The sequence below is a fragment of the Balaenoptera borealis genome (assembly GCF_965194805.1).
Source record: "Balaenoptera borealis genome assembly, chromosome: 10".
NCBI classification, from domain to species: domain Eukaryota; kingdom Metazoa; phylum Chordata; class Mammalia; order Artiodactyla; family Balaenopteridae; genus Balaenoptera; species Balaenoptera borealis.
This window is the reverse complement of record NC_138874.1, coordinates 9,386,717-9,405,139: the sequence shown is the minus strand read 5'-3', so window position 1 is coordinate 9,405,139 and position 18,423 is coordinate 9,386,717. Positions and strand designations below refer to the sequence as shown.

The following is an 18,423-nucleotide window of genomic DNA, read 5'->3' as shown; positions in this document are numbered from 1 at the left end:
ACCCAGAGGAAGACCCACAGCAGAGGAGGAGAGGCTCTTCTCTCTCTCCCCGTGGCCATGTTTAGCCGAGGATGCCTCCTGGAAATCACTCCACAGCTGAATCGAAGAGATCAGAGCAGTCAACGGTGCAACTCGAAACGAAATGATTGAGTTTATCAACCCTTTTGGAAACGTAGAGGGTAGCTTCTCGTGGCTTCCTGAGCTGAGCCGTGCTCTTCTGTTTGATGTGACCGCCGGTGACCATTTTCCTTTGAGGCATACCCTTGGAAGCTCCATGGGGGACACTTCTTCAGCTATGCTTCTAAACGACTGAATTTTTGTGATCCTTTCTGTATCTTCGTGCTGTACTTTTTAAGCTGCCTTCATTTTGATGTCCTGCATGATTTTATGTTTTCTTTATAAATAGAAATTATTTTAAATTGTAATACTGGGTGCTACAAAATTAAATTGATGTCAACCATATCTCTAATTGGTGCTTTTATGCAGATTCTAACACAATCGTTGATTCATGTGTTCTCTTGGTCAGTCATCAGTCAGAAACCTAGTGACTTTCTAAAACGCATCCCGGGGATGCAAAGATAAACAACACCTTCCTACCCTCCAGGAGCCTTAGACAAGGGAGAGTCATTGTACACGATGAGAGACGGTTCCTGGAGAAAATGCCACACCCGTCCAGGAACGGGCAGAACAAAGTGAGAATCACTGACGTAGAAAGAAAGACAAGTAAATAAGCAGTCTGATGAAGTGCTTCAGACGCTGTGATATCTATATGTGAAGGGCGGTTTCTTGGTTACTTTCTGCCTCTCCTAACTTTATCTCTCTGGTCCAGGCTTGTCCTCTGAGCTGCCAGACACCCACAACTACCAGCGTGACATCGCCACGCACGCGGATGTTTCCCAGGCACCTCAAACCCAACCCGTCCTAAAGGGAACCCATGACTCTTCCGTCCAAACTTGTTCCTCACCAGAGTTCCCTGTCGTACCATCCACCTTGTTTCTAAGTCATCATCAAATCCCCCTCTCCATCCCTCTCTCTTCCACCTCATAAATGTCTCTTAAGTCTCTTCCCTCCCCTCCATCCTCATGACCGTTCTCACCCAAGCAGGCACCCTTTCTCACCCGATAACGGTCTCCCAAGTGGCCTCCCTGCCGTGGACGGATCCTGCCATCCCCACGTGAACGCCTTCGAGGGGTTCCCATTGAAGATCAAGTCCCATATTGGCAGCGTGGCCTCCAAGGCCCTGTGACTTGCCTGTGTGGCATGTCATCGTGCTCTACTCGCCCGCAGCTCCTGATGCTTCAGCCACACTGAACTGCGAGGTCCCCTTGGCCGTCGTTCCCTTCCCACCCAAGACTTCACCGCGAGCTGCCTCATCTGCCCCGTCCACACCCTGGCTACACTCAGACCTGGACACACCAGCCTTCCCTAGCTCAGCCTCCTCAGCCCCCAGGTCTCACCATTAACACCACTTTCTCAGGGAAAGGGCACCTGGCTCCCAGACTTGGTTGCCTTCCTATTATTCACCCCGTAGCACTCATCCCAATAGTGATAACTTGATTACTGGTCTCACCCCTGCTCGACTGCAAACCCCAGAGGACAGGGGCCTTGTTCACTGTTCACTCTGTATCGTCAGCATCCAGAAGCAATTGGAAATATGCTGAAAAAATGAAATGGAACTAATGAATTAATGGAGACCCTAAATAAAGCAAAAACTTTTTTTTTTTTTTAACAATATCATGGTCCTTGAGGAGGAAAAAGTTTATAAATATAAATACAAAATGAAGGGTTTTACATACCAAACCATGAATGCTTCTCGGACATGGGGAGCTTTTATTTTAATGAGGTTCAACCCCTTTCGTTCATTTTCTGGGCTTCAAAGATCAAAGCAAAAATGTTCCAGAATTAGATGGTAGTGAATCTTGCACAACCTTGTGAATATACTAAAAAGCACCTGAATTGTACACCTTAAAATGCTTAACGGGGTGAATTTTATGTTATGTGAATTGTATCCCAGTTGGGGAAAAAACAAACAAACAAACATAAAAAATAACCAAAGTAGGCTTCCCTGGTGGCGCAGTGGTTGAGAATCTGCCTGCTAATGCAGGGGACATGGGTTCGCGCCCTGGTCTGGGAAGATCCCACGTGCCGCGGAGCAACTAGGCCCGTGAGCCGCAACTACTGAGCCTGCACGTCTGGAGCCTGTGCTCCGCAACAAGAGAGGCCACGATAGTGAGAGGCCCGCGCACCGCGATGAAGAGTGGCCCCCGCTTGCCGCAACTAGAGAAAGCCCTAGCACAGAAAAAAAAACGAAGACCCAACATAGCAATCAATCAATCAATCAATCTTTAAAAAAAAACCAAAGCAAGGGAGGGAGATGCAAGAGGGAAGAGATATGGGGATATATGTATATGTATAACTGATTCACTTCCTTATAAAGCAGAAGCTAACACACCCTTGTAAAGCAATTATACTCCAATAAAAACGTTAAAAAAAAAAAAAAAAAGTAACCAAAGCTGCCTCCACAGGGGAGAGTAAGGCAGAAACAGCAGCTCCCAGCTCAGAGCCAGGCGTCTGTGGCTGAGGGGAGTGGGGCGAAGGTGGAGGGCTAAGTGAGGAAGAGGCTGGTCTTGAAGCCCGTGAAGACTGTTCAGTGAGTCCAACCAAACAATGCGCCTTCCGTCTCCTTGGTGACAGCTAGACGATGAGAGCGCCCTGGACCCCTGCTGTCCCCTGGGGAGCTGAAGATCCTGCTCCTCAGACAGTCTGTGGAGGTAGGGGCCCTGCTCCTAGTACAACCATCCATCTAACCTCTTTGCCCTGCCGCCCTCTCCCGGCACAGCACAGGCCAAAACACCGAAGAGGTCAAAGTGATCAGGGCAGTAGCTGGTGGATTGGGCCAAGTTACAGAAAGTCATCATGTATTTGCTGTGGACTCAGTAAATAACAACATGGGAGAACCAACCGGACCAGGTAAACGAAGAGAAATAAATGGCAAAAATTGGTTCTTCCTCTACATGTATGTCTCTGAAACAAGCCAGATCAAAAAAAGAGTTAGTTTTCTGGAGTGACCGATTCGGACAGATTTTACCTCTTTTAGATGATTTCTGTTTCTAGTTTTAATGTTAAAAAGACATTAATAGAGGAATTCCCTGGCGGTCCAGTGGTTAAGACTCCGAGCTTCCACGGCAGGGGGCGCGGGTTCGACCCCTGGTGGGGGAACTAAGACCCCGTGTGCGGCGTGGCCAAAAAAATAAAAAAGACACTAATAGAAGAAACCACATTAGTTCAGTCAACAAACATTTACTGAGCGTTTACTGTGGTCAGGCCCTCAGCTCACTTCTGAGAATGCAATGACAGCTCTTGACAGCCCCCAGCCTCAAGGGGCCAACAAGTCCAGGAATGAAGACAGGCAACTGTCGTGTTAGGAAGCTAAAGGTTATCTTTGATAGCTAGAATTTAGAATTTCTAGTTGTTTCAGTCAGTGTCTTTTTGGAGAAGCAAATGGTAAGTTCCATCAGGGAGATTTAATAAAGGAACTAATTACAAGAGTTAAAGGAAACCAGTGAGGAGCTAACAGATGTAGGCATCTTTAGGTCTAAAGGAGGAGGGTGAGGGAGAGGTCAGTGGGAACATGGCTTGGTAGCTCATTTCTGGTTTTTGGGGGGTTTTTTGGCCATGCCACACGGCTTGCATGATCTCAGTCCCCAACGAGGGATCGAACCCTCAACTTCCACAGTGAAAGCGCAGAGTCCTAACCACTGGATCGCCAGGGAATTCCCTGGTAGCTCATTTCTTTTTAGAACTGATTATCTGGTTGTAACACAGTTTATTTAACCACTCACCTACTGAGGGACATCTTGTTTGCTTCCAAGTTTCGGCAGTTATAAATACAGTTATATTATACTGCTGTATAAACATTTATGTGCAGCTTTTTGTGTAGACATAAGGTTTCAGCTTCTTTGAGCAAATACCAGGAAGTGCAATTGCTGGATCATGTGGTAGGAGTATGTTTAGTTTTGTAAGAAACTGCCCAGCTGTCTTCCAAAGAGGCTCTACCATTTTGCATTCCCACCAGCAATATATGAGAGTTCCTGTTGCTCCACACCCTCACCAGCATTTGGGGTTGTTAGCGTTCCAGATTTTAGCCATTCTAATAGGTATGTAGTGTTATTTCATTGTTGTTTTAATTTGCATTGTCCTGATGACACACGATGCAGCGCATCTTTTTGTATGCTTATTTGCCATCTGCATGTCCTCTTCTGTGAGGTATCTGCTCAAGTCTTTCGCCTATTTCAAAATCAGGTTGTTCATTTTCTTATTGTTGAGTTTTAATAGTTCTTTGTATATTTTGGTGTCTATTGAGGTCATTGACCCATTTTTAAATTGGGTAGTTTTTTGTTGTTGTTAAGCTTTAAGAGTTCTTTATATATTAATATTTTGGATAACAGTCTTTTATCAGAGGTATCTTTGCCAGCATTTTCTCCCAGTCTAGGGCTTATCCTCTCATTCTCTTGACATTGTCTTTTGCTAGCAGAAGTCTTTAATTTTATTGAGGTCCAGATTATCAATTATTTATTTCATGAATCGTGTCTTTGGTGTTGTATCTAAAAAGGCATCACCATACCCAAGGTCATCTAGGTTTTCTCCAATATTATCTTCTAGGAGTTTTATATAAGTTTTGCATTTAACATTTAGGTCTAAGATCCATTTTGAGCTATTTTTTGTGAAGGGCCTAAGGTTTGTATTTAGATTCATTTTTTTACATGTGGATGTCCAATTGTTCCAGCACCATTTGCTGAAAACACTATCTTTACTCCACTTTTTTCCCTTTGCTCCTTTGTCAAAGACCAGTTGACTATATTTATATGGCTCTATTTCTGGGCTCTCTGTTCTGTTCCATTGATCTATTTGTCTATTCTTTCACCAATACCATGGTATTCTTGATAACTGTAGCTTGAAGTCTTGAATTTGGGTAGTGTCAGTACTTCAATTTTGTTCTCTCCTTCAATATTGTGTTGGCTATTCTGGGTCTTTTATCTCTCCATATAAACTTTAGAATCAGTTTGTCAATATCCATAAAATAGCTTGCTGGAATTTTGATTGGGATTGCATTGAATCTATAGATCAAATAGGGAAAAACTGACATCTTGATAATATTGTCTTCCTTTCCATAAACATGGAATATCTCTCCATTTATTTAGTTCTTTGATTTCGTTCACCAGAGTTTTGTAGTTTTCCTCATATATATTTTGTTAGATTTATACCTAAGTATTTCATTTTCAGGAGTGCTAATATAAATGATATTGTGGTTTTAATTTCAAATTCCACGTGTTCATTGTTGGTATATTAGAAAGCAATAACTTTTGTACATTAACATTGTATCTTCAGCCTTGAAATAATCACTTATTAGTTCCAGGAAATTTTTTTGCCAGTTCTTTCATATTTTCCACATAGATGATCATGTCATCTGTGAACAAAGACAGTTTTATGTCTTCCTTCCAAATCTGTATACCTTTTATTACCCTTTCTTTCCTCATTGCATAAGCAAGGACTTCCAGAACAATGTTAAAGGGAAGGTTACATAGTTTTTCAAAATTCCATTAGAGGTTATGTGAGCAGAAGTGTTTAAAGACCACTTACCTGAACTAGTGTATCGTCGAGCTAGGATTAAATTCCTTGTCTCTCTAAACGCCAAAGCTCAAGATCTCACACATAAAGATCTCTATCATCTCCAGGTATCTCATGGTTTGCTGTTTCTCCTGCTTCTCCTACCTCCAAATAAACAAAAGTACTAACATGCCCCACCTCACACAACCCTAAGGTTTAACCAGTTGGCTGTTTAACCTGGAAACCATTTTTTTTAAATTAATTAATTAATTTATTTATTTTTGGCTGTGTTGGGTCTTCGTTTCTGTGCAAGGGCTTTCTCCAGTTGCGGCAAGCGGGGGCCACTCTTCATTGCGGTGCGCGGGCCTCTCACTATCATGGCCTCTCTTGTTGCCGAGCACAGGCTCTAGACGCGCAGGCTCAGTAGTTGTGGCTCACGGGCCTAGTTGCTCCGCGGCATGTGGGATCTTCCCAGACCAGGGCTCGAACCCGTGTCCCCTGCATTGGCAGGCGGATTCTCAACCACTGCACCACCAGGGAAGCCCAACCTGGAAACCATTTTTATTAAAACAAACCATTTTATTAAAATAAACAACTCTACCTATGGCTCAAATGCAAAAGACCGTAAAATTTACCCTCACTTTCCTAAAGTTCCTTGCACTTTAAAAGTGCAATATTATAGCTAAATTATAGAAGAAAAATGAATATAACTACTAAGGTGGGAGGAGATTTTGAGTGATTGTTGCCCATTCTGCATGGCCTGTAAGCCCAGCTAACTTGGGCAAGGCCATGGCTGGACAATGTGTCACCTTTGTACAAATTAGAAAAAGGTGGTCTACACCCTACCACTATTCCTTTGCACCTGAAGATGGAGCACTTCATCGGTTTAGTGAGTAAAGTAGAAACTGGGTTTCAGCTACCATGTCTTCCTTCAGCTAATCGCCCTTGTGCATTTTATAAACATATGCAATGACTCTGTGACTTTGCATTATGCTCCAGCCAGCCAAGAAAAGAATGTAGAAAAGCAGCTGCTGTTCTGGGTAATTACCTTGACTACTTCCCAATTTGCTCCCAACCTTTGTGCATTCATTATTCCCACACTTCTGTTCCTGGATTGAAGCTTCCATATCTCCTCCTGGTCCCTAATTGAAATCCCCTAGATTTCCTTCCTGGCTTCTTGACTTTGACTTTCCATGTGTTTCCTGGTCCTGTTTACTCCTTTGGTTTTTTTGTTCCTCTCTCATCTCAGGTGAGAGGTTTCTCAGTGCAGCTTCTCAGGCCTCACCTCCAACATCCCTTTCCCATCAGAGTAGCCTGGATCTTCTTCTATAGTAGAGTAGGGACAGAGAATTTGAATGAATTCTCAAAAAGTGCTTGGACTCATATCTAGCAAAATTACATAGCATTTAACCTTTGACATAAAAATGCCACTTCTAGGAATCCCACAGAGGCAGTGTGGCAAATATACAAGGACATGTACACAAAGTTATGTGCTGAAGCATTACTTATGATAGATAAGCAATCCAAATGTCCACAGGTTAAGTAAACTATGGTATGTTGACACCATGGAGTAATATGAAGCTATAAAAAGAAATGAGGAATGTCTCTGTAGTATACTAGTGCAGAGAGATCTTCAAGCTATATGTGAAATAAAAGAGCCAAATGCAAAACTATTGATGGAGTGCCACCTCTTGTCTAAGGTGAGAATATGAATAGAGAGAGAGGTAACCATCGAGCTATGTTACCTGTAGAAAGAGGGAGGGAACAGCATGGAGAGGACAGGGGTGGAAGTTAGATTTCCTTGAATGTATCTTGTCTGTAAATTTGGCTTTGAAACCATGTAATATATTTCACAAAATTATAAACCAAAATTAAACCAAAATGAAATAAATGAAAAGCAAGGCCCAAGAACTGAAAGCAAGATGAAACCAATGAGTCTAATGGTGTATTGAGATGGTGGCTTCCTCACAGAGATACATTGTTTCAAATTACTTTTTTTAAAAAATTGTGTTTAACACATAACATAAAATTTACCATCTTAACCATTTTTAAGTGTAAATTTCAGTAGTATTAAGTACATTCATACTGCTGTGCACCAAATCTCCAGAACTTTCAAAACTGAAACTCTCTACCCATTAAACAACTTCCCATTTCCTCTTCCCCCAGCCAATGGCAACTACCATTCTACTGTCTGTTTCTATGAATTTGATTACTTTAGATGCCTCATATAAGTAGAATCACACAGTATTTGTCTTTTTGTGACTGGGTTATTTCACTTAGCATAATATCCTCAAAATTCATCCATGTTGTAGCATGTGACAGAATTTCCTCCCTTTTTTAAGGCTGAATATATGACATTTGGTTTACCATTCATCTGTCAATGGGCATTTGGGTTGCTTCCACCTCTTGGCTATTGCGGATAATGCTGCTATGAACATGGTTATGAAAATATCTCTTTGAGATCCTGCTTTTAGTTCTTCTGGACATATACCCAGAAGTGGGATTGCTGGATCATAGGGTAATTCTATTTTTAAGTTTTTGAGGAACCTTCATACTGGTTTTCATAGCGGGTGCACAACTTTGTATTCCCAACAGTGCAAAAGAATTCCGATTTTCCACATCCTTGCCAACACTTATTATTTTTTGATAACAGCCATCCTAATGGGTGTGAGGCGTATCTCGTGGTTTTGGTTTGCATTTCTCTAATTACTAGTGATGTTGAGCACCTTTTCTTATGCTTGTTGGTCATTTGTATATCATCTTTGGAGAAATGTCTATTAAAGTCCCATGCACATTTTTGAATTGGGTTATTTGTCTTTTTGCCGTTGAGTTGTAGGAGTTCTTTATATATTCTGGATATTAACCCCTTATCAGATATATAATTTACAAATATTTTCTCACGTTCTACAGGTTGCCTTTTCACTCTGTTGGTTGTGTCCTTTATGCACAGAATTTTTAGGTTTGATGTAGTCCTATTTGTCTATTTTTAAATTTATTATCGATGCTTTTAGTGTCATATTTAAGAAATCATTGCCAAAATCCAATGTCATGAGGTTTTCTGCCTATTTTCTTCCAGGAATTTTATAGTTTTAGGTTTTTGTTTAGTTCTTCAATCCATTTTGAGTTAATTTTTGTATATGGTATGTTAAGTATCCAAATGCATTCTTTTGCATGTGGACATCCAATTTTCCCAGTATCCTTTGTTGAAGAGACTGTTTTTCCCCCGTTGAGTGGTCTTGGCACCCTTGTTGAAGATCATTTGACCATATACACGAGGGTTCATTTCAAGGTTCTCTATTCTGTTATGTTGGTCTGTGTGTGTGTCTTTATGCCAGTACTACCCTGTTTTGCTTACTAACTTTGTAATATGTTTTGAAATCGGGAAGCGTGAGGCCTCCAACTTTTATGTTCTTCTTCAAGGCTGTTTTGGCTTTTCAGGTTCCCTTGAGATTTCATATAAATTTTTGGATTTTTTTTTTCTATTTCTGCAAAAATGCTGTTGGGATTTTGATAATGGTTGCAGTGAATCTATAGATCACTTTGGGTAGTATTGTCAAATTACTTTAAACACAAAAATTTGATTATATATATCTTGTGAGATATAGCCTCAGGACAGAAAAAGATGGCAAATAAACCTTAGTTTGGTTATGTAATCATATTGTTATGATAATATTTATATTTTTATCCTGAAACTATTATATATGACAGGATAAAGTAAATAAGTAATTTTGTTAGAAACTAAGATTTTCATAAGAAAAATGAGGTATAAATATAAAATAAAAAAGCTAAATGAAAACATTGTAATCCTAAATTGAATGAAATCAGTATAAACTCAGATATTAAAAACAAAAAACAAATATCAAAAAACTTTTTTCCTAGCTCTATCCACTGAGGAAGTCTAGAAACCAACCCAGTTGCCATGAACACCCCTTTCCAAAACTGTAGTCTCTGTATACCATTGCCCACTAAAACTTTCCTTGGAGAAACTGCTAAGTCCAAGTTTGGAAGGAAATGAAAATGATATCTTGGGATATTTTGTCATACCAGGAAGCAAGGAAACTAACTAAGATTACTATGTTGTATCAAAAGAAGACAGATGCCAGCTCAAAGGGGTCCCCTTTGGTTATAGATGGGATAATTTAAGTATCAGGAAAAAAAAGAAACACATCAAATATATTAATATTCATGAATTCATAATGACATTTTAAAAAACCAACTCATTGGTTACCTTTTGTGGAGGCTAGGAAAGCAGCTTATTATTAAGAAAACTCCTAAGTAAAGGGAAGGAATCAAGCATTTGGCCTGCGTTTCTGGCGTAAACTTCACCTTGGGGTCACCAAATAGGAAACAATATTTCGTTATAGAAGAACTCTAACTCATAAATGCAGGAGGAATGTTGGAATTGATGTATCACCACTTTTCAATTTCTAATGAAATAATGGCTCTAGGCAGTGAACATCAATAGCCAGCTGCTAAAACCATTTGATCAAAAACTGATGGGAACTTTGTAATAGATGGATGGATCAGGCTGAGAATAGCTGAAACCACTGACCAGTCTTGATATCATACAAAGAAAAACAACCAGTATTGGCGTAGTTGCAATGTCGTCACCAGTGAGGTTTATCAGAGGAGTGATTATTGCTAATGGAAAAACAACCAGACCTTCAGTTTCTCCTGCTGACTTGCAGTTGGAAATACATACCACCTATGAAGCCTTCTGGCCAAAAAAACTGAACCTGGGTCTTATTAACCTTAAAGTCTAACAACCAGTTTTGAAGTTTTATAGATTAAATGAAGTCTGAGATTTGCTTCAAAGTGGGCCGGGGTGGGGAGACAGTAGGTGAGGAGTAGATGAACCAAGATAGGACATGTTGATATGTCCATGTTGGAGCTGGACCGTGAGTGGATGGGAAGTCATTACACTATCTCTTATGTGTATGTTCTGAAATTTCCAAAATAAAAAAAATTTTAAGTATTTGGACTTAATAACATTTTTCTGTTTGGAAAAACCACCTGGATTTCTTACTTGCTTCAACCTGTCACAGAAATTCTTCCCTTGAGGTTTCGCTTGTCACTTTATTTTATAATGAGTTGTGTAAATACAAGCTGGAAGGAGATTAGCTATGTGCAAGACGGGTTGGTTAAATATTGAGAGAGCAAGGCTGAGGGAGGCCTTTTAATGGTTTTATGAGTTGCAGCAACTTTGCAGGAACAAAGATCACAATGAACATTGACAGTTACTAACAGCACTCTTTTGTACTTTTAAAATTCCATATATGTGATTACTGAATGTCTAACTCCCACTGGATTTAAGCTCCAGGAAAGCTATATTTTTTACCTACCATGTCTCTAGAGCCTAACATGTTGCCCAATTTATATATATATATATATATATATAAACTTTTAAAGGATTCTATTTTGTTTTGACTTTTAGATAATTTCAGATATATTTTCATGTCAAATAACAATACAACATTTTCTAGTTAACATACCATAGTGTGCCAAGCCATTCAAGAAAAGTATTTTAAAAATGGGACAGCATCTCATTCTTTGAGCCACTGCGATAAATTAATCCACACTACTCTGAATATTTCTCCCATCTCCAAGATTCTTTTATTTTATGACAGAGCCATAGTTCTAGAAGCTTGTTTCTCACACCTGAAAAGACTAGATTTGGGACATGATCCTGTAGAACATAAGAGGTAAGGCTGATCAGTCTGAACACACGGTGTCTGGAGGTGAGAAAAGAGTTTGAGTCCTTATAGGTGGTACTAGTATTGGTGTGTGGGAGACATGAGTTCAAAGCATGACGATTCAAAGAGGAAATGAGTCCATTGAGAATGGGGAAGATAGAGGAGGAAGATGACGCCAACCATGAAAACTTCCCTGGGAAGTAGACATACGCATGAGAAATATGAGTGCTGTGATTTTGTAAAGAATGCACTCCTAAAGACTGCATAATTTAAAACCTGCATAGTTCAAGACTAATTTTTCCATGGGAATAAATGGAAAGCAGAGTATGTGTTCTCAGAGTTCATAAGTCTATAACTTTTGTGGCAAATTTTTACTTTAATATCGCTTTTATTTATCATTATTATTGCTAAAGGTTCTAGAGTTCTGGCTCCAAAGTTCTAGTGAAAAAAATCAAAGTAATTATTTAAAGTTCTTTACAATGTTTTATCACATCTAACTTGTATTTCAAACTTATTGATTTGGGAGCATATTTTCCCATCAATGGCACCACCATGTAATGAATGTTTGGAAGGCCAACATTTAAAAAAATTACTATTATTATAATAACAAAAATAACACAGCAACACAATAATAAGCAAAATCACTACCAGAGGTGTTTCCTAGCTTGAAACAACATAGTTCACATTGTTGACAAAATATGGCAGGTATTTGTTTAGTCAACTAATCCTGCCAAGTAGCAAGAGTATATACAGTTTCAATTCATAAGTCTAAAATCATGTGATTTTTTTTTTTACTAGTTTTTTGAAAATTGGGGCAATATATATTACTTCACATTTTAATTTTTTTTAATTGAAGTATAGTTGATTTACAATGTTGTGTTAGTTTCAGATTTACATCAAAGTGATTTGTTGTTATATATATATATTCTTTTTCATATTCTTTTCCATTGTAGGTTATTACAGAATATTGAATATAGTTCCCTGTGCTATACAGTAGCTCCTTGTTGTATATCTATTTTATATAAAGTAGTGTGTGTATATTTAATATTTTTATATCACACTATTTCTAAATTTGTACTTTGTGAATGTGGCTTCTTGGGTAAGGAAAGAGGACAATAAAGATAGATGGAAAAGAAGTTGATCCAACCAGAAATGATCCCTTCATCTCTGGAAGTCTAAGGCAGTTGTCTACAAATAATTTGTAACATCTAGTCTTGCACACATTTTAGTGAGTTATAAGCAATATTTTTTTATTTATTTATTTATTTTTATGGCTGTGTTGGGTCTTCGTTTCTGTGTGAGGGCTTTCTCTAGTTGCGGCAAGTGGGGGCCACTCTTCATCGCAGTGCGCGGGCCTCTCATTATCGTGGCCTCTCCCGTTGGGGAGCACAGGCTCCAGACGCGCAGGCTCAGCAACTGTGGCTCACGGGCCCAGCCGCTCCGCGGCATGTGGGATCCTCCCAGACCAGGGCCCGAACCCGTATCCCCTGCATTGGCAGGCAGATTCTCAACCACTGCGCCACCAGGGAAGCCCGCAATATTTTTTTAAATGAAAAATTAGAATGCTTCATGCATAACAAGAGTATCGTTTTGTGAATTTTTTTTTCCATGATTTTAAGTACATATGTAACAAGTCACAATGTAAATGTATTTATTTTTATTTTTATTTTTTTGGCTGCACCGCATGGCTTGTGGGATATTAGTTCCCTGACCAGGGATCAAACCTGGGCCCTCGCAGTGAAAGCACAGAGTCCTAACCACTGGACTAAATTTAGGACTAAACCACTGGACTAAATACATTTAGGTTCCCTAAATGTATTTATTTCTTATTGTGGTTTACTTGATAAACGTCTAAAAGGCACCACTGTAGTACCTTCTCTTTTAAAAAACAAACAAAAACAAAAACAAGACAATCAAAATATTCCCTTTACCCCACTGCTTCCTTAGCCTCTGCACTTCTTTGTTCACAGCGACACTTCTTGAGATATTTATAGTCATTAGTCCCACCACTTCTTTACCTCAGGTCTCAACCCACTTCAGAGTCAGTCCCCAATGACCTCCATGTTGCTAAATCTATTGGTCACTTCTGTGTTCCTTGACCTCTTAACACCACAACTGGTTGTTCTACTCTCTTGAAACACTTCCTTTCTTTGGTTGCTAAGACACATTTTCAGCAGGTCTCCATGGTCGCCTCTTCCCAGCCTCTTTTATTGTTTTTTTTTTTTTAATCTCCCTAGGGCTCTGTCCTAGGTCAGCTTCTCCGTCTATCTACTCGCCCAGGTGACCTCATCAAACTCCATGACTTCATCTCATATAATTTCCCCTTTTTTTTTTTTTTTTTTTTTCCCCCTCTTTTACTATGCTTAGCCGTGCTGGTGGCCTCTCTGTGCCTGAACACACTAAATGTCTTCTCAGGAGCCTTAGAGACTTTGCATTAGCTGTTCCTTCAGCTGAGAATGCTCTCCCCCAAGATCTTCATGTAGCTGCCTCCTTTCTTTTCTTTTCTTTTCTTTTTTTTAATTGAAGTATAGTTGATTTACAATGTTGTGTTAGTTTCAGGTGTACAGCAAAGTGATTCATATATATATATATACTTTTTCAGATTCTTTTCCATTATAGGTTATTATAAGATGTTGAATATAGTTCCCTGTGGTATACAGTAGGACCTTGTTGTTTATCTATTTTATATATAGTACTGTGTATCTGTTAATCCCAAACTCCTAATTTATCCCTCCCCCCTTTTCCCCTTTGGTAACCATAAATTTGTTTTCTATGTCTGTGAGTCTGTTTCTGTTTTGTAAATAAGTTCATTTGTATTATTTTTGTTAGATTCCACATAGAAGTGATACAGATATTTGTCTTTCTCTGACTTCACTTAGTATGATAATCTCTAGGTCCATCCATATTGCTGCAAATGGCATTATTTCATTCTTTTTTATGGCTGAGTAATCCATTGTATATATGTACCACATCTTCTTTATCCATTCATCTGTCAGTGGACATTTAGGTTGTCTCCATGTCTTGGCTATTGTAAATAGTGCTATGAACATTGGGGTGCATGTATCTTTTCAAATCAGTTTTTGTCTTTTCCGGATACATGCCCAGGAGTGGGATTGCTCGATCATATGGTAACTCTATTTTTAGTTTTTAAGAAACCTCCATACTGTCATACTGTTTTCCATAGTGGCTGCACCAATTCACATTGCCATCAACAGTGAAGGAGGGTTCCCTTTTCTCCACACCCTCTCCAGCATTTGTTACTTGTGGACTTTTTTATGATGGCCATTCTGACTGGTGTGAGGTGGTGCCTCGCTGTAGTTTTGATTTGCCTTTCTCTAACAACTAGCGATGTTGAGCATCTTTTCATGTGCCTTTTGGCCATCTGTATGTCTTATTTAGAGAAATGTCTATTTTGGTCTTCTGCCCAGTTTTTGATTGGGTTGTTGGGTTTTTTGTTTTTTGGTTTTTTTTGATATTGAGCTGTTTATATATTTTCGAAATTAAGCCCTTGTCGGTTGCATTGTTTGCAAATATTTCTCCCGCGCCATAAGCTGTCTTTTCCTTTTGGTTAGCTGCCTCCTTTCTTTCATTCACTAGCAACTTAAACTTTACCTTTTTGGAGAAGCTTTCCCAGGCATGCAACTAAAGTAGCCACCCAAGTGCTCCCAATTATACATCATCCTATCTTAATCTTCTCCGGAATGTATCACTGTCTGTGTCCCCCACTGGATTAAGCACCACTGAAACAAGAACAGTCAAAACTCCCTGTCCTCATGGAGTTTGTAGTCTGGTGGATGAAGTAATATAAAATAAAAAGGTAAATAATGTAGCATATTAGAATGTGGTAAATGCTAGAGAAAAAACAAGAAAGAGTGATAGGGATTGTGTGTGTGTGTGTGTGTGTGTGTGTGTGTGTTTTGGGAGGGTGTTTGCAATTTTAAATACGGTGGTCAGGAAGGGCCTCACTAAGAATCGACATTACTCACTGTCATTACTCAACTTTAAGGAGGTAAAGGAAACATCACATGCAAAAGTTCTGAGCTGAGAGTGTGACAGGCAGGCGGTAAGAACACCACAAAGGCCAGTACGGCTGGTACAGAATAAGGGAGGAGGAACTTAGTAGGAAATGAAGTCAGAGCGTGTGGAGGTGGAGGCAGGTCATGAAGTGTAAGGACTTGGATCTTTACTCAAAGAAGGAGCAAAAGCTAGTGGAAGGTTTGAGCAAAGTAACATTGTTTAGGTTGTGTTTCCCCATGATCTCTCTGACTGTTGTGTTGAGAATAGAGTGCAGGGGGAAGGGCAAAAGCAGGGAGATCAATGAAGAGGCTACTGTAACAATCCAAGGAAGAGAAGTGGGACTTCCGTATATTTATATCACTTCTCTGCGTCTAGAGGGCCCTGTACAGCAAATACTACAAAGCCCTTTGTATACTTGTCACTGTGCCTTGTCATGGTGGACATCGAGTACATATTTGTTGATTCTGAAAGATAGAAAAAACATACGGAGCTCATTGAACAAAACCGGACCAACGAAGGGGTTTTTCTAAGGTAAATTCTCTGGATTTGTGGATCTTTTAATGCAGAATTACTGCACCAATACAGGATTTCTGGCCCTTTTGCACAGTCCCATTTATACCTAAATTCTACTTACCAAAGAAGTGGAGCATTGATGTGTATTTATTTCAACTTACTTTGTAGGGGGGAGGTAATCAACCCAGGCAAAGTTGTGAAGACATTCACTTGCTCCTCACTTTATCAATAACCTATCATTTCAACCTAATATTTACAGAATGTCTACTTCATGCAAAGCATTACACTAGGCATTGGGGAATATTCAAGACAGTTTCCTCAATTTAAATTCGAGTTGGATAGATAAAGCACAACACACAGAAAGATAAGTACAAATCCCAGGCAGTGTATGTTAAGGGTTAAATACAGCTATCGAAGTTGTATCCTAAAGAGTGACGCAAACTTGGAAAATGAATAGGAGAGAAAAGTCATAGGGAATCAGAATGTGAGTTCGATGGTATTGGGTGTGTAATGAATTTCTCAATTTAAATAAAAAATAATAAAACCCAAAGCTACAGAGGAGAAAGCCCAGAGCAGGGACACCAAAACATGCCTTTCAAAGGAAACGTGGTTAAAAATCAAGTAGGGACAAGTAGGAAGATAAGAACTTTGTGATCCCTAACAGAAAACAAACTATACCAGCTGTTCAAGGTAGCTTACATAACTTTATTTGTATTTCTCGCTGACGTTTTTTACAGCCAACAGGTCAAACTGGCAGTCATGATGGACACTTGCCTGAAAAGCTGGTTATTTCTGAACATCTACCGTGCTCAGAATTGTGCTCTCTACTGCTGACATTTTCCCCCGGGGTAGTATGTAACTTAGAAAACAACAACACACAAAACTGGCAGATAAGCCGCAGTGGCTGAAGTCCAAGTTAGACTCACTGGATGGGGGCTCCGGGCTGGACTCAGTCCAGCTATACTGAACCCATGTCCCCCGTCATTTTATTTACACCCAAAGGTGTGGCAAAAAAAACCCACCGGGATGCCTGCAAGTCAGCTTCTCCTTTATTGCACTGTACGTACTGTTTGGACTCCGACCCAAGGCAGACAAGGAAGCAGACCTTGAGAAATACCTGGCACCGACCCCGTTGACACGGGCGACCAGGGAAGGTCACAGACGGCCCCTCTGGCCGCGTGGGTCCCTCTCGGCCATCGCCGGGTCGAGGCGGGGCCTGTGCGACGTGCACACCGGCCCTGGAGGCCGGGCACACGCGGGCCGAGGGAGCAGAAGGTCTCTCCTTCTCTCTTCCCCATTTCCCGGCCCCCCAACCCCGGCGGCGGGGCAGAGGCGGCCAGATCCACCCGGGAATTTTGGAAGCACACACTCTGCCCCCTCCCTCTCTGCTCGTCTCGCAGCAAGCCGCTGGCGGTCCGAGTCCCCGAGGCCGTGCAGGGGACCCAGCCGGGAAGGCGGCCAGCAGCGGACCCGCCACCAGCCCAGCGGAGCCGCGAGCGCGCCCCGCACGCAGACGCAAGGCCGACGGCGACGCCAGGGGCGCGCGAACCAGGAAATGGCGGCGGACTGACTCCTCTCGCTTCCCGTCGCCGCCCGCGCACGCCCGGCCGGGAACCCGCACAACGCGCCGCGGCCAGAGAACAGCCTCCTGCGCAGAGCGTCCGCGACGCCAGTCCCGGGGTGAGTCGGGGGGCGGTCACGGCGGTGGGCTCGCCGGCCGGGGAGGGGATGCGGTGTTTCTGGCCCCGTGTCAGAGTCAGACGGGCGGGACCGGCTCCGGTAGCCCCGTCGCGCGGGTCCTCACCGCGGAGGGTCGGGCCGGGCGGCGGGCAGTGCCCCGCGCGCTGCGCCCCGGGGACGAGCGATGGTCGGGAGTCGCGGCCCTCGGGCAGCCGGCGCTGTCCCTGTGGGGAGCCCCGCTGTCGACCACCGCCTCGCCCGGGGCTGTCTTCGCACCTGCGACCTCCCCGCCCGGGACCGAGCGCCGCCTTCGCGCAGTGGAATCCGGGGACGTTTCCTTCCCGGTGTTTTAAATGACGGGTTCTTTAAATTTAATGACAGACCTCCGTGGCCCTCCCGGGCTCTGAACATACTCTTTTGAGATGCAGAGTCATTTCCTGCAGTGTGAAACGTTAGGAAACGTTTGTCCTCTGAATTGCAACAGCATCGTGATGGCTTCTTGGGAAGCGAAGAGTTAGTAACAGCGGGACCCGTGCCTGTGGATGTTTCTGGGAATGATTGGTTTCACGCGGGCCCGTGGCTTAAATTGGGTCACTGTCTACTAACGATGTCAATTATGAATGTGGCTATGGCATCTCTGTATCCTTTATTTTTGCTCTTGTTGATGCTTCCTGAGTTTGATGGAGCAAGACAGTTCTGAGGTGTTGACTAACGTGTAAGTTAATAGATGGGGTTACATTTATAAACCAAGAGGGATGCAGGGTTTTTTGTTTTTCCAGCTTTATTGGGGTATATGTGACAAATAGAAATTGTATACATTTAGCGCATAAAACTTGATGTTTTGATTACACCCACTTATTTTCTTAACAGATCTTAGATCAAAAATTAGGGGGACCAAAAAAAATTAGGGGGA

The 18,423-nt window shown here is 41.4% G+C and overlaps 1 protein-coding gene and 1 long non-coding RNA gene across 3 annotated transcripts in view; one reads left to right on the top strand and one right to left on the bottom strand.

Moving 5' to 3' along the window:
* Window positions 1-4,193: 4,193 nt before the first annotated feature.
* LOC309635906 lies at window positions 4,194-12,547 on the bottom strand. Its single transcript, XR_014249097.1, has 2 exons — window positions 6,156-12,547; window positions 4,194-5,844 (listed from the first exon to the last, which is right to left on the bottom strand). It is a non-coding gene; the product is annotated as an uncharacterized lncRNA (long non-coding RNA).
* Window positions 12,548-17,356: 4,809 nt separating this feature from the next.
* The window catches only part of LGALS8 (galectin 8), a gene marked incomplete at its 5' end in the record, with an annotated part of 28,415 nt that continues 27,348 nt past the window's right edge, over window positions 17,357-18,423 (top strand). For both annotated transcript variants that reach the window (XM_082407699.1, XM_082407698.1), the window contains one exon: window positions 17,357-17,510. The remainder of the gene's footprint in view (window positions 17,511-18,423) is intronic.